Source organism: Sitophilus oryzae, unplaced genomic scaffold (assembly GCF_002938485.1).
Source record: "Sitophilus oryzae breed Bouriz unplaced genomic scaffold, Soryzae_2.0 scaffold_1297_pilon_pilon, whole genome shotgun sequence".
Classification (NCBI taxonomy): domain Eukaryota; kingdom Metazoa; phylum Arthropoda; class Insecta; order Coleoptera; family Curculionidae; genus Sitophilus; species Sitophilus oryzae.
In genome coordinates, this window is record NW_022145945.1 from 12,249,840 (window position 1) to 12,266,573 (window position 16,734).

Genomic DNA, 16,734 nt, shown 5'->3' on the forward strand with positions numbered 1-16,734 from the left:
TACAAAAATAATATTCTCCTTCTTTTAGGTTGTATTAAAAAGAATGTTATCGACTGTTAAAAGCTCTGTTTCTAAAAAAATCTACGCCTATATTTTATATTCAGATTAAATAAAATTAAACATAGGGTTAATTTTATTTGTTTAAAAGAATTAGTAATTTATTAGCCACTCAAAAATATGACACAAAAGAAAATAATAACCCACCCTACATCAAGAAGGTGCTTGAGAAGATTATTTTTTATTCGTATAGGAGCAATGATGTATAGCGATTTTATCGGCATAAAACTCGTTTCATTTTGTTCAGTGCCGTGTCCGATACGAAGGTTTTGATTAGTTTCCCGTCAAAAACCCTATTCATCAATTCGACGAAGCGTTCGTCCAAATTTGCTGACGGTTTGATTGGTTCTAATGATCTCACGCTTGACCTATATTATCCATTGCTTATATCTCTTTAATGTTTGATGAATTGGGCTAGATAGAAGATAACCTTGTCCTAATTTTTATCTGTATATTATATGTCCTATGATGAGTATGCTAAATATTATTTTCCTTAAAATAATGTCTACAGGGTTGGCCATTCACGGCCATGGCACGTTAGACGTTTATGGGGAACTAGTAAAAGGATTTTTTTGAAAATTTGGATTTTTGCATAAAGGCACCTGCATTACAGTGTTGCAGCTTCATACTAAAAGTGGTAACATCTTTGCTATTTTAAATAGAACACCCGGTATATTATTATATTTTTGAAAACTACTTTCATATCTCATAATTTTTATATTATACTAACTTATGCCTATCTAGATAGCTTTCGAGATAAAAAATAAACGTGTAAAATTGACAAAAACATGGTGAAAAAAACTACCTGTCAAAAAATTTGTATAGCCCAAAAGTCAAATTTAGTGATTACCACAGCCAGTCGGGCATCTGTAACTCCTAGAATAAAAAACTTGAGAATTTTGTTAAAGTGCAGACCTAAAGTATGTACCAGGATGTATTTCTGGAAAATATTTTAACTTCTATAGGGTGGCTCAAAAAAGTGTGAGTGGATCTGGATGATTTTTTTTAAATGGAACACCCTGTCTATTATTGCATTTTTGGCTTCCTTTCAGATTATTTTACATAATCCTAAGATATGAGTAAATCTATTTCGATAGTTTCAGAGATATTAAAAAATAAATCAAAAATATATATTTTTCATTTTATTTATTTTTAAAAAAAATATTAAAAATATAAGAACTGTTCTGAAATCAAAACTATATTAGATGTTTACTTTAGATGCTCTGTTCTTACTTTGCTATAAATATGGTAATCGTAAATCATACAGGATGTTCAATATTTTACACCAAACTTTCAAAAATATTAAATAATTTTTATTGTTTTTTTTTAAATGGAACACCCTGTATATTATTTTTTTATTTGATGGAGAATTAAAAAATGAACATTTTTTGTATTTAAAGTATTTCAAAATTTTTAATAGTTTTCCGGATACACGCAGTTTTATTTCACATGACGCTTTCAATGGTAAAATACGAGAGAAAAATCATTGAGTGGCTTTGATAAAAATTTACTGTGGAAAATGCCATATGAAATACAAAACCGAGAATATCTGCGAAACCGTTAAAAATTTTGAAATACTCTAAATGCAAAAAATGTTCATTTTTTAATTCTCCACCTATTAAAAAAATGATATACAGGGTGTTCCAATTAAAAAAAATCATCCCGATCCACTCACACTTTTTTGAGCCACGCTATAAATGTTAAAATATTTTCCTGAAATACATCCTAGTACATACTTTAGATTTGCATTTGAACAAAATTCCCAAGTTTGATATTCTAGGAGCTACAGATGCCCGACGTACTATTGCCGGACCCTGTATAGAAAAGACATGTGGCCATCTATTTCAAAAATTAAATTGTTCAAATGTCATATAATAATGGCGGTAGCTGTCATGGAATTGAGCTATTAAAAAATTATTACCAATCATTTTTTTCAAATGGAAACCCACATTTTTTATTTCTCTAGGGAAAAGGTTTTCCAATTCGTTATTTTTTGAGTATACATGTTCCTATACCTAAAATAAAACGTTTTTAACTTTTCGAAGATTTAGTTTGAAAACGTATATTTTTCTTGATTTTATCTAGCTTCCTTTGACATTAAGTGTCAAACAGTCAGACAATTTATTTCCCTTTGTTAGAAAACGAATTATTTAAATTTCCTATATTATAAATACTGCCTACCTTATGAGTTTAAAAAGTGTATTTATAAAAATATATCTTGTATTTTCTTTAGTGATATCTAATAGTTGATATTATTAATACTATACCTTAAATAAATAATTATTGTAATTTTGTTTACGGGCCTTGTCTCGATCAAAAATCTAAGAGACAGTTACAGAAAGTACAGAATTCATGTATTCGCCTAATATACGGATTAAGATCGAGAGACCATGTTACATATAAACTAGATATGTTGAATTGGCTAAATATTGAAGACAGACAAAAGTTACATTTTGCATGTTTTTACACAGAATTTTGCGGAATGGTTTTCCTGAGTATTTAACTAATAAACTTAAATTTCGATACTCTAACTATGCTATAAGGCAGTGTAATAATATGGAAATTCCGAAACATCGCACGGCGCTATATCAGCGTTCTTTCTCCTACCTGGCAACCAAGATGTACAATTCCAACTTGAATCTATACTCCCTTGATTTAAAGACGTTCACTTTCAAAACAAAATTAAAAACTTATATGTTGAGCGGATATAGAATTACACAATAATTTGATTTATTAATTTTTGTATCCTTTACGGAACAATTTTCATTTTATACTGTTTTTGCTTTAACTTATTAAGTTGTTGATTTTTCTTTATCTAAAGTATATTGTTAATTTTCATTTTTCTTACTAATTCTTTTTTCTTTGAATGTTATTTTTTAAGAATGTATTATATTATTTACTTTTTTTATATGCTCGGTTAACTTAACAGCTCTGCTGAATTTCGCCGAGTAAAAAATAAAGACGTTATTTATTTATTTATTTATTTATTTATGATCGAAAAAATACAGCGCAAAGCTGGCATGGAAATGATGATCGATAACATATTGCTTTTTGAACAAAGTGTCACAATATCTCTGACAATATGACATGGTCAGATCTATCATAGATAAAAGAAAATATCTTCTTGCAGATCTATTGTTTTACATCACTTGACGTTATAGGAAGGTTATAGGCTACTGGTTAAAATCAAGAAAAATATACGCTTTAAAACTAAATCTTAAATAACTTAAAAATAATTTATTTTAGATACAGGAACATGTATAGTCCAAAAGTAACAAATTGAAAAGCCTTTTCACTAGTGAAATAGAAAAAGTGGGTTTCCATTTGAAAAAAATGATTTATGATAACTTTTTAATCGCTCAATTCCACGACATTCGAACAATTTCATTTTTGAAACAGATAGCCAATAGCCACATGTCTTCTCTTTATGGCACAGTGACTGTGGTAATCACTAAATTTGAGGTTTAGACTATACACATATTTTTGACAGGCAGTTTATTTCATCCAAAAATTTTAAATATTTTTTTTCTCAAAAACGGTTAATGTTAGATATAAATTATTTAATATCAAAATTTATAAAATTTTACTGTGAATTTAAGTATATAATAAAAAATGGGAGCACCCATTTAAAATAAGAAAGTTGTCAATTTCCGGATGCGTCGCCATATTTAAAATATTTTTAATCGATAGATCTCGTTGTGAAACAATGATGTGCAAAAAATCTCCGATCTAAATATTGTAGTTCTCTAGAAACTTCTAATGTACTCTCACACTATTTTTTACTTGAAAAAATTACGTGATATATGGCGAAACCACCTCTTTCTCCCACGTGAGGTTTAGTGAGATTTGGTTTGACCCCTCCCCTCTTTAATCCCTTACGTAATTAATCGACGCTCCCTATCGTTGTCAGAAAAGAAAAATCAAAATTTATTTATAAAAAAAACAACTAGGTACCTCTTGTTTTTTTTTGTTTTTGTTCATTTATACCCTTACAATATATAATTTTTTCAAATGAAAGAGAAAATTCTTTTTGTTACAATGTAAAATGCTGTAGAGAGAAACTACTATTTCTTTTTGAAAGAGTATGCAAATACAGTTTACTACTGTTGTATATCGCCCGTAAAGTTCGAAATTTGTAGTGTTTGAAAGGGTTCTCTCGTAGTATTATGCTTTATAGAAATGATAAAACTTCTTTAACTGCCATTGCCGAGTTGCTAAAACTGTAGATTCTATAATAAAAAGTATAACAAGTTTATTTGTGAATGTTATTTTGATTATCTTTAAGTCTATCAAATAGAGTTTGAGTTGTTGTTAAAACATTTTAATTTAACTGTAAGAAAACATATTTGGCATAGGTATTGTTGAGAAATTGAACAAAAAAAATTAAATTACTTATTTTTGCACATCACTTATATTGTACAAATGATTAAATATTGTAAAACCCAAACCCAATCAAAGAAAACAAAAAAAAAAGAATAATGAGATGCGTGAACAGGTATTGCAAATTTACCGACGATTAAGTTCTTTTAATTAACTTAGTTTAGGTACCTGAATAATTAGAACATTTTGTTATCAACCTATTGATCTTTTGTTTACCTAATAGATAAAGCTCTGAGGAAACTAGAGATGAACAACAAATCGCAAACTGCGACTCAATCGCAGCGATTTTAAAATCGCAATCGCAACCTGCGATTGGCTCTCATAGGAAACTGCGACTGCGATTTCTTCTATTTGTGAGTTTCACTTTACGCAGCCAATATTACTATAGTTGCGATTTGAGATTTTGTTGCGATTTCTTCTATTTGCGAGTTTTAATTTAGGTAACTAATAATACTATAGTTGCGAGTTACGTGTTGCGACTTTGTTGCGAGTTTCGATTTTGCTGCGATTGTTATTTTGTAAACTAGGACCGTGATAACATTCTACCTGCGAGTTAGAATTTTTAGGACTTGCGATTTGCGATTTTGTTGCGAATGTAATTTTGTCGCCCATTGAAGCATTTTATTGTAAACTGCGATTTAATTTTTAAGTGATTTTTATTAACTTTTTTTAACTGTTAAGGTATGGCTATATACACAGGCAATTATATCCCTAGTACAATATTTAAATATTAGAATAGGAATCACAGGTTACAATCATAGCGATTTAAAAATCGCAATTGCAGTTTCAATTGCGATTGGAAAATCGCAGTTTTATTCATCTCTAGAGGAAACAAAGCTTGTGTACCTAAGGCTATAATTTGGTATCGATTGTTTCTGTAGCAGAAAAATCGATTTTGGGTGGCCGAATGGCATATTTTATATATGCACGGTTGGCCGAATGGCCATTAAAGCATATCGCGCACTTCTGCTAAGCGCGCCGAAAAACCGTGCAATGGATTAAGTTTATGTTATACAACGGTATATAATTCATATATATTTCAATCAACGGATTGAAAGAATTGGGAAGATATGCAACCTAATGGGCGAATTCGTGACAAGGCTGATTTGATTGCTCCTTACGTCTCAACTGTACGGTGGAGACACCAATCGTTCTGCGGTCAACGCATATAACACTTATTATATTCGCGTCCAGTCCGAATGTATTATCTTGATTTTTCTATAGTACCGTCCCTGCGTGCACAATTTTAAAGCTATATGCTAAATTCCCTCCCGTTGCTAGTCTAGGTGGCGGCGCCGGCTCTGGCGCGGCGGTCGGTATTCATTCGTCTATCGTGCACGGTGCAGTGCGGATCGCAGCTCTCCGATTTCTTCGTCGTAGATCGATGAAGTCATTTTGTTTATTCTCTACTCATTTTGGATATTACTATGTAATATACGGTGTTCTACAGCTAGGTAGAACATAAGAAAAAATATGTAAGTATTGTATAATATTTATTTTTAGAGAAAAACGAAGTGGACGTAAATAACGGAATATTAGAATTAGATAAAAGAAGAAAATAATAAGAATATCATATACATATATCGGACTGTTGTACTCTCCGTGAGACAAAGTTTCGTACTTACAGAGAATGCCCTTCTTTTCGTGAGAGGGATTCTTATTATATGAGGTTCTAGATCTCGCAATCAACAGAGTACTATAAATGCCGAAGTTTTTTATCTCCCAGCAATGAAATAAGGTATAGAAATAATTGAAATCTTGAAATGTGAAAATTGGAGACAATGGGATAGAGAATGTCATAATATGTAACAGACTTTTGTTTCCCTAGTGAAACAAAATTTTGTACTTTTAGAAAATGCCTATCTCTGTGTAAGAGGGATTTCTTTTTTTTATGAGATTTTAGATCTCGCTCTCAAGAGAATATTATTTATATATTTAGGTGCCAAATGTTTGTATCTCCCAGTGAGACAAAATTTCGTACTTTTAGAGAATGCCCATCTCCGTGTGGGAGGGATTTCTTTTATACGTTATCGATAGCCTTATCGAAAAATTAATTACACGTATTACATGTAAGTGTTTTAGAATATTTATTTTTAGACGAATATTGGATGGAAATAAATAGAAGTACATCCCGAAATGTGGGGATTAGAGGAAAGGAGAAAATAAAGGGATGAGGAATATTGTATAAACACGGACTGTTCTTCTCCCAGTGTTTTTTTCATAGCGAGACAAAGGTTAGTACTTTTAGAGAATCCTCTACTCCGTGTGAGAGGGACTCCTTTTTTAAGATATTCCAGATCTCGCTATCGAGGTAATATTATAATAACCGAAGTGTTGTTGTCTCAATGATACAAAATTTTGTAATTTTGTGAATGCCCTTCTCCGTGTGAAAGGGATACCTTTATAAATGACGTTCTCGGTCTCGCTATCGTAGAAGTAGATTTCACAAAAGAATTTCAAGTGACAAATCTAAAAATTTTAGACCCTCAAAAAAAACAGGAAAACTCCTCCAGACATTATATTTATAAGGCTGTACGTTCAAAAAGCAGGACAGTCGCTATTTAAGTGTCACTATCTCATAACAGATCGAACACAAGCTCAGCAACTAGGAAGAAGAAAATAACCAAATCTAGCGATTTGTGCAGTTTGTTGGGGGAAGGGCAATCCAAAGAGACTACAGAACATTTGACTCTTCGATGATGATACATTCTTCTTCGGGAGACGAACTCAGTCTTAGCCAATGACCTGGCTTCAGCACAGAACAAGGTCCAACTTTTATATCTGCTAAGCGGCGAAAACTACTTGAGAAAATATTTTAACTCCCTAATTTACCAAGGAGCCATGGCATGTCGCCTATCCTCTCCTGTGTCATAATTGTTAAGATGAAGTCCAGCATATTTTCGAAGTCAAACTCTTAAAAAAATTATTTGGGTTATAAAATTTAACAATAGTCGTCATAGACTCAATATTCTTTTAAAGGAAGAGAAAAATATTCATAAATATATCATGGAACAAATATGGACGGTTGTTATAGATACCGGACGCATAGTCCTAATGTGGTTGACGGTATCTTGTACAAAAGGCATCAACTATTAAAAAGTAAGGCCTTTTAAATATTAAGCAATGGGTTAGAAATACCTTAAAAAATATATATCGGTTAAACCTCACTATAGTCGAGTTATCCACGCAGTTCTACATTGAGACAGGGATTTCTATCGACACGATGAGTTAACTGGTTTATAAAGTATAATTGAACAATTTTGGCAGAATCCTTTATGGAAGTGTCATCTTATGGCTTTCTGTCTCTGCTTAGTATGCATATATGTATATGTTAAATTGTCACAGTTTAATAAATCCATGTATTGATGGCCGTTAAATTGGTTTCATTTTGGTTGCATTCAATAAACATATTTATAATTTCAGCTATTTTTGTCTCAAAAAAATGCTTTCTGCACCGCATTCATTAATTTGCAACCATCAGTTGTTTAAACATCTACGTATAGAAAAATCAAGATAATACATTCGGACTGGACGCGAATATAATTATACGATCAAACGACTTACCTGAAGTGAAGTTCGATCGTAATTATATGAGGCGTCCAGTCCGAATGTATTATCTTCCCACCCTTCCCGTGTTTTGCCCCATGGTCGCTTTGAATTAATGAATAAATCTTTGAAAATGAATACCGACCGCCGCGCCAGGGCCGGCGCCGCCACCTAGACTAGCAACGGGAGGGAATTTAGCTTATAGCTTTAAAATTGTGCACGCAGGGACGGTACTACGTATAGAAAAATCAAGATAATACATTTGGACTGGACGCCTCATATAATTACGATCGAACTTCACTTCAGGTAAGTTCGTTTGGCATATCGAAGACGGTGTGGAACTGGAAGCGACAGTGTTGCCATATTAAGATGTGTACTATGAGAGTCTATTACGCTGTACTGTACGGGTCGCTATTAGGGGTCGGGTAAAGCGAGTGTGTGGGCGAAGGAAATATATATTATATTTCAGAAATCTGCTTAGCCCGATTATCGGCTTAGCCCGATTTAGCCCGATCCTGTCTATTGTAATGAAGTCCGTTAATTTTTTTTATTTAACCTGTTAAATGCTAGGCATGAACATATATAAAACACGGCACGATAGCGCGGCGTGAAAGTACTTCACTAGTACACCGAAGGGCCCGGGTTCGATCCTGCCTTGGGACCTAACTTTTATTTTTTTTATCGTTAATATTCTCATGGTAAATGTTTAAATATTTGTTTTTTTATCACCAGGACGGATAGCGTTTGTGAATTTATGAACCATACTGTATATAAGTAGAATTTGATATGTTCATTTGTTTTGAAGGATTATGGTAAAAAATAATTCTTAGACAAGCTTAGTATGGTTTATTTTTATTTTTAGAACTGTTATGATAGTCTAAAACTGAAAAATACTTTTAATATTAAAAATTATTTGCTGATAAAATTGTGTTAAATATTTCGTCGATTTGCATGGAGACGTTCAAGTTTTTTTTTGGTACAAACAGCAAATGGTTTTTTGTAGGATCGACGGGTAAAAACCGTTTTTTTACTGTAAGGAATCTTGATGGGAGGTAGGACGATGGTATCCGAACGTGGTTCGTGGTTCCCGACGGGAAAGATTATTTAAGCGACGGGAGCGCGAAAATGGGGTTTTTCTTCCTGTTGGGACTAAGTACCGGTGATCTTTACTGAGTAAACTTCGTGAGTTTAAGTCAATTCTAATCCGTTATTTTTTTATCAGCGCTGCTGTAAAAAACCGAATTCTTGAGTTTTAAAGTAAAAGTACCGTATCTCCGTTTTTGATTTTAAATAAGTATAAATCGTGGTCGCAGAGATTTGATTTAAAAATAAGTCTAAACCATATTTCTGATTTATGAGTTTAGATAGTTAAAAACCGAGCATTTAAGTTTTTTTTATACCTGACCGTGAATAGCCAAGCAGACCGTTTCATTTTGATCTGACGGCGATTTTCTTAAGTTTTCTTTATACCTGACCGTGAATAATTAGTGTGACCGGATTCCGGGCTGCTGTAGGCGATTCAGTAAACCAGACCGTTTCGTTTGATCCGACGCCGATTTACTTAAAAAAAAGGTAATCACATTCTTTCTTTTTTTTTGTAACCGCCAGATACCCTACCAGAGTTCTAGTAATCACAAATTTTAGTTTCAGCACAGTAGAGTTTTTTTTATTTTTATGGTATAAAATTCCTTTACGTAGGAGGAGTTAATTAAGGTTCCTCTTTTATTTTACAATAATAATAATATTTCTTATATATCTGACTTATTTAAAGATGCCTGTGAATATGTATTGCTAGTATTTCTCTATTATAATATATATTTACAGGTTTTAATTTAAATCATATGAACTTAATTATTTGCTATTGTAATTAATTGATTTAATTTTTTTAGTGTTATATTTTGCAATATTTCCTGTTATAATATTTTCTTCATATTTGATTTATTTGAAGATATTGGATTTATATTTGATTTATTTAAAGATGCATGTGAATATGTATTGCTAGTATTTTTCTATTATAATATTTCTTTACAGGTTTGAATTTAAATCATATGAACTTAATTATTTGCTATTGTAATTAACTGATTTAATTTCTCTGTGTTAGATTTTGATATTTCATGTTTTAGTATTTTCTTCATATTTTATTTATTTGAAGAGATTGGATTCATAATTAATTTAATTTATTAATTAATTACTTAATTATTTGCTATTGTAATTAACTGATTTAATTTCTGTGTGTTAGATTTTGCGATATTTTTTTGTTTTAGTATTTTCTTCATATTTTATTTATTTGAAGATATTGGATTCATGATTAATTTATTTAAATAAACCTCGTTATGGAATATATTCGACTTTAACTGGCTTTTACCCCATTTCCCTGGATTCTCCACTGTAGAAAAGCTACCCGTATTGGCCCAGGTGGTCTCTCAAACACTTTAAATTTTGGGAGTGGCGCCCGAGAACAAACAGACCGACTGTTAGGCGTTAGTAATAGCTCTCTAGAAAAAAAGACTGTTACACTATTAAGCCACACCCAAAATTCCCGACACACGTGCTTTGATTAAGGTTTGTAGAGCTTCAGCATTTACCATAAAATATCGAGCAATTTGTTACAAAACTATAGGGGGGGGGGGTTTAAGCCGCCACTGGTGTCTGTCATGTATCAGTACTACAATACAGTATGTGGTGTGCCTATATCAAAAGCTCTTCGTAGGGTCGACGGTTTGTCTAAATTGTTACGTTTTTGTCAAATGTCACTTAGCTGCTTGTACAAAAGTCTCCTTTAAGTTATTTTTCGTATTATATGTGTTCAGGCTAGCTAAGACATTTTTGTTAGATTATAATAATTGTTTATAGTTTAAAGTTACTCTACTCTGTTAACAAAGTTGAAGAAATTTCGCATTATAAAAACCTTATTAAGGTACCTTACCTTTAAGATGATAAAAGATCCTACTTTATATTCGTAAAATTATAACTTTAACTTAACTATTACCACTGGGAATTTTGATCGTAAAACTATATAGCTGTCGCAGACGTCTGTCTATCTAAACAATGTAAGTTTAGGGCAGTGTCGTCCACTGTTATGAATATTAGATTTAAGAACATGAAAATTGTATTGTACGCCTATGGCTATTTTTGAAGTGAGACATTATTTAAGAGACTGGAACGTGGTTCTAGGGAGGGTACGCTTTACGCGTCCAGAGTACGCACGACGCGTCGAAAGACGCCATCCGCATATCGACAGTTTTTTCTTTGGCTTATATAATATTGTTACGAGAAATTTTAAACGTTGTTATTTTAAGTATTATTAATAAGTTTCACTTGTGTTATATTTGTCTACAATATAAGTGTGTAAAAGTTATCGTTGTTGAATGTTATTTCAACTGGTCCTTCGACAGTCCAACTACCAGAATCATCCAGATTTTGGTTCTCCGCTAAGATACATTTTGGTCCTACAAGCCAGAAACATTTTGGTCTTACGAGCCCCAACCAATATGTGATATTCAAAGTTAAGGATACTTATTACTTGTAAATGAAATAACTTATTTGATGTTATTTTTTAACTTGGATAGGTATTATACAGGGTGAGTCTTAAATAAGTGCAAATATTTTTAGGGGTAGTATTTTTTGGTTTAGTTGCTTTTTATGCAACGCCAAACCAGTCTCGCACATCAGTGCCTAACTTCAGAGGTTTTTTTCCGTATTGTAATGGAATTTTAAATTATGTCTTTATTTTCGATAAAATTTAGTCCAAACATAAAGAATATTTTATTGATGTTTGACCATCAAAATATTAAAAATCGTTGTCTAAAAATTTGCTACAATATGGATATAGTATAATCCTTTTTCTTTAATTTCCTTCTTCATTTGAGTAAAAATACCTAGCCAGTTTTACATAAAACGTTAAATGCCGAACGATTAATTTGCTACTTTTTCGGACTAGTGAAATGGACTCTCAAGGCTTCGAACTTCGAATGCTCCTTCAAATATTTCCTCTCATTCGTTCTAAGCAGTAATAAAAATATGGATATTTAATAGCTCTATAGAAGAAATATATCTATGACCATCTTGATCAATCTTCAGTCCCGGCCTGACTGAGTTCTGGCTAATTTGGCTGCTGGCTTCTAGCCTAGTGTAGACTTATTTTTATTTACGATTACCAAAATTACTGGTGTAGGAAGACAATTTACGCTTTTAGTATTAATAAGAATAATATTCTCCTGACGAGAACCTTTTATTTAAAAACATGGTGGATAATATGCCAGTCTAAGGATTAAAGAACATTCTATTTAAAATTGCAGATTTTAAGGGTAGACTAGAGGGATTTGGGGCCTTTTGCTATTCCTGTCGTGCCTGTAAATCTCGGGCTGTGATTAAATCTCGATTTGTACAATACGGTTCCTGCTCGCTTAATCATGACATATTTCTCCTTCCGTTTCTGTTTATCCTCCGGCCAAGAAAAAAAGAATTCTAATAAACTGTATGTTAATCGATGATATTACAGGAAAATGTCTGGGCATTTTGCCACTGAAATAGAGAAAAAAACTGATTATTGTATATTATTATTTTAACTGGGGGCATGACCCCTTCAAGTCAAACACAGCCGAATCATCCTTTTAATCCCAAAATGTTAAAAAACTAGAATTAATCGTCTGATTTTATTTATACAGGGTGAGTCTTAAAAAGCAAATATTTCCAGGGCTGGTAATTCTCCATAAAAGAAACATATTTTCTCTTTACCGTTTTTTCAAATAAGTTCAAAATAACAGAATTATTTTACTTTGAAAATTTTCAATAAAATAATTTTTTGGTTAAATTTTGAGAACCACTGGATCTTTTCTGGGTTTTCATTTTTGTAAATTTAATTTACTACCTATGTTGCCATATTATCAAGAAATTATGTTTTTTTTAACTAAAAACTAAAAAAGATCCAACATTTTTTTTTAAAAATTAAATATTTTCAATTATTTGTTTCGCGAAAAGAACCTTATAATCGTGTTCCTGGGGTTGAAATATACTACCCATAAAAATATATGCATATAATTTATTTGAGACTCATCATTAATTCGACAATGATTCACTCACCGTCATCGTCATGAAAATTTTAAGGTAGGTACTTAGCAGTTCCACAAATTTGACTATGCACTCTCTCAAAAAATATAATAATTAAAAATTCAAAATGAAACCCGAAATCATACTTAATCGAAAAATAGAAACAATTAAACAGAAATAGGTATTTGTTCACATACTAACATTAGAAAATAAAATCAATAACAGTTGATAAAAAACCATTGTGAACCAATTCGCAATATTAATATTAATATCGCAGTATCAAAATATCACTAGAACTAAAAAAGAAAATTATGTATTTGTACCTTATTTTTTGATTTTTAGTAATTTTAGTTAGTTAAAAATTATATTCTATTTTTTTATTACGATTAGTAGCTTGGTAGGTAGATTTTGCCAACCGCATTTGAAACAAACTGGCTCGACTTTGGGGGAGGGGTAGCTCCCTATCCCCCCCCCCCCCCTCCTTGTGCCCGACCCTGCAGCCTGTCCCAGATTTAGTTTAACTCTGGGCCGCTTCGCCCCGATCATCTGAGTCACTTACAGCGCAGCGGATGTGTATTATATATATTAATATTATTATTAATTAGTTCTTTCCTGTTACACTCTATCTATAAAATACAAAAAATGACATACAATTTAACCTCTTGCTCTCGAGTATCGGTCAAATTTGATATTTAAGTAATTAATGGTTAAAAATGGATTTATTGGTCGAATTAAAAAACATATTTTGAATTATCTAGAATCTGTTTCTCGAGGTAGAAATCAGAAAAAAAAAACCTGATGTTCCTCTTGTCGGTGAAGTAGCGGTCATTTATTTGTTTACATTTATGGAATGAATAATCAATTAAGTGTGTCTAAGAAATAATTGTGAGAAAATGAACCAGAAGTGGTGCACAATATTAATGATTCTCTGTTTTATCATAAATACATAATTAAATTGAGAATCTTACATCCTGTAACATAGTAACATTATTTGCACAATGCTAATGGAAAAATATTGATACTTTATACCTACTTGTATAATAGTTCCTCTTGTGTCAGTTACAGATCAAATCAAATAGAAAATATCACAAAAAATAATATTAATAAATTCATAAAGTTAAAAATAATACTAAATAAATTAAAAGTTATAAATTAAATTTATTTTTATGGAATTGAAATAAATAGCATTTGGATTATGTTGAATGCGCTACTGTATTTCTCTCACATTTTTCTCCGTAATATGATGAAATTCCTCTGGATGGTAAAAGCAAAATTGAAAGAGGAATATTATTTTGATTATTTATCATTTTTATTACGTGAGGTATGGTAGCATTGGATCAATACTAGAAGGAAGAAACTCCGGAATATTTTTGAATAAAATCTTGTTTATTACGGAAAGGCACGAAGTTTATATAGCATAGTATATTATATATATATATGTTACAGTGAAAGTCGGAAATTCAGTGATTGTTAACATTCACTAGGAAATGCTAACAATTACGCATTGGACCAGTGAATGTGGTATTTTAAAGAGATTTGTCGACTTTTCCTAGTAATTTCTAACATTCACTAGTGAAAGTAACATTTACTAAAGGTCACCAGTAAAAGTTATTCTATTGTATGTACAGGACGAGTATAGAGAGGAAGAATGTTGGTGGAAGTTAGAACAAATAAAACTTTTAAGAATATTGGATCACCTCAGTATAGTATATTTATTAAAAATTGTAGAAAATAACGACATAACCTTCTAAATATTAAAAGCGATAGTAAACGTTTTAAGGCGTACAAAAGAATAAAAAAACATTCATAAACATAAGATTACTTATTGGTACAAGGTTTTTTTAATAAATTTTTTCATCGTGGATAAAATAACAGGAAAAATAACGTCGGAAACCGGGGGGGGGGGGTGTTAAAGATACAGGATCGGTTAAATGGAGGCAAAGTTGCACAATTTGATGCTCAATAAAATGCCGTATTGCAATTTTATTTTTTTTTGCATAAAATATTCTGGTGATGGAATTTTCTGTATGAAACGTCGGCAAATATCAAAGTGACTATAATATAGTGTTTTAAGAGCGATGACAGATTGAAAAAAAAATCAGGTCTGTATTTAAAAAAATAAGTTGATGATGGTCGTCAGAAGCCGAAACGTCAGAGTCAATATTTAATCACACCGAGTTAAAGAGCAGAAAAAGGGGCCATAAAAATGTGTTTTTCATTTTAAGTTATCTTAACAAATAAAGCCAGAAAATAATGGAAAACAAAATTGAAAATTCCGTTTTTGTTTCGAATATATTCGGAAGTATTCGGAATTTTTCAAAATGCAATACGGCATTTTATTGAGCATCAAATTGCGTAACTGTGCCTCCATTTAACCGATCCTGTATCTCTTACCCGAAATCCCAATGATGAGCGTCGAATTCGAGCTACCCCTACAAATACCCAGGTCACGAAATACAGAGATTGGAGAGAACAATCAAACGCACTAAATACAGCGCAGAATAGGTTTGGGTTGGACTGCTTTTGGGAAATTACGAGAGACATTTAAAAGCGATATAACCATATGTCTGAAAAGAAAAGTATACGAACAATGTGTGTTGCCGGTGATGACATTTGGAGCAACAACTCTGAAACTAACAAAAAAGTCAGCAGAAAAACTAAAGTTGCCCAGGCAATAGAGAGAGCCATGCTTCGAATCACTGAAAGGGACAAAATACCAAATAATAGCATCAGACATAGAATTAAGGTCAATAGTGATGGGCAAAACTGTTATTTTTAGATAACAGTTGAAACTGTTATAGTTATTTATAAAAAAACAGCTTAAAATAACAGCTTAAAAATAACAGGTTTATTTATTTTACTGCTAAATATCTGAAAGTGTATGAGGCGGTCACCGCCAGGCGTATTAACGCAGTTACAAATTGCAACAATGACGTGCTCGGTGGTAGTATTTCCAGGGTGTCAAAACATTTCTAAATATCGATTGTTATCTAAAATACCTCTCTAAAAACGGTGGTTGTTTACAAATAAGCGCAGTTTACAAATTGCGATATAAAAAAAATATATACATTCTATATAACGGATATATAACTATACTATAACTATACATTCCGTATATATAACTATACTATATATATACACCCTGTACACTGCTACGCAATTCAGGATCTACGCGGATCGAGGGGCAGGGCGTAGGTAGATCGGATGTATAGTATATGCCCCTACGCCCTGCTCCTCGATCCGCGTAGATCCTGAATTGCGTAGCAGTGTACAGGGTATATATATATATATATATATATATATATATATATATATATATATATATATATATATATATATATATATATATATATATATATATATATATATATATATATATATATATATATATATATATATATATATATATATATATATATATACTACTATATATAACTATACATTCCGATCTACCTACGCCCTGCCCCTCGATCCGCGTAGATCCTGAATTGCGTAGCAGTGTACAGGGTGCATCTCACTCGACGGGCGAGAAGCTTTTAGTTATGATTTTACCATTTGCGGTCAAAAAATAGCAATATAAGAAAATGTGTAGTATATTCTTCATAAATAAACCAACTACACACTAGAGTTCGAATTAATTTTACACTTAAACTAGCGTGTACCCGCGACTTCGTTCGCGTCGAATTGATAATTTCTAATGGT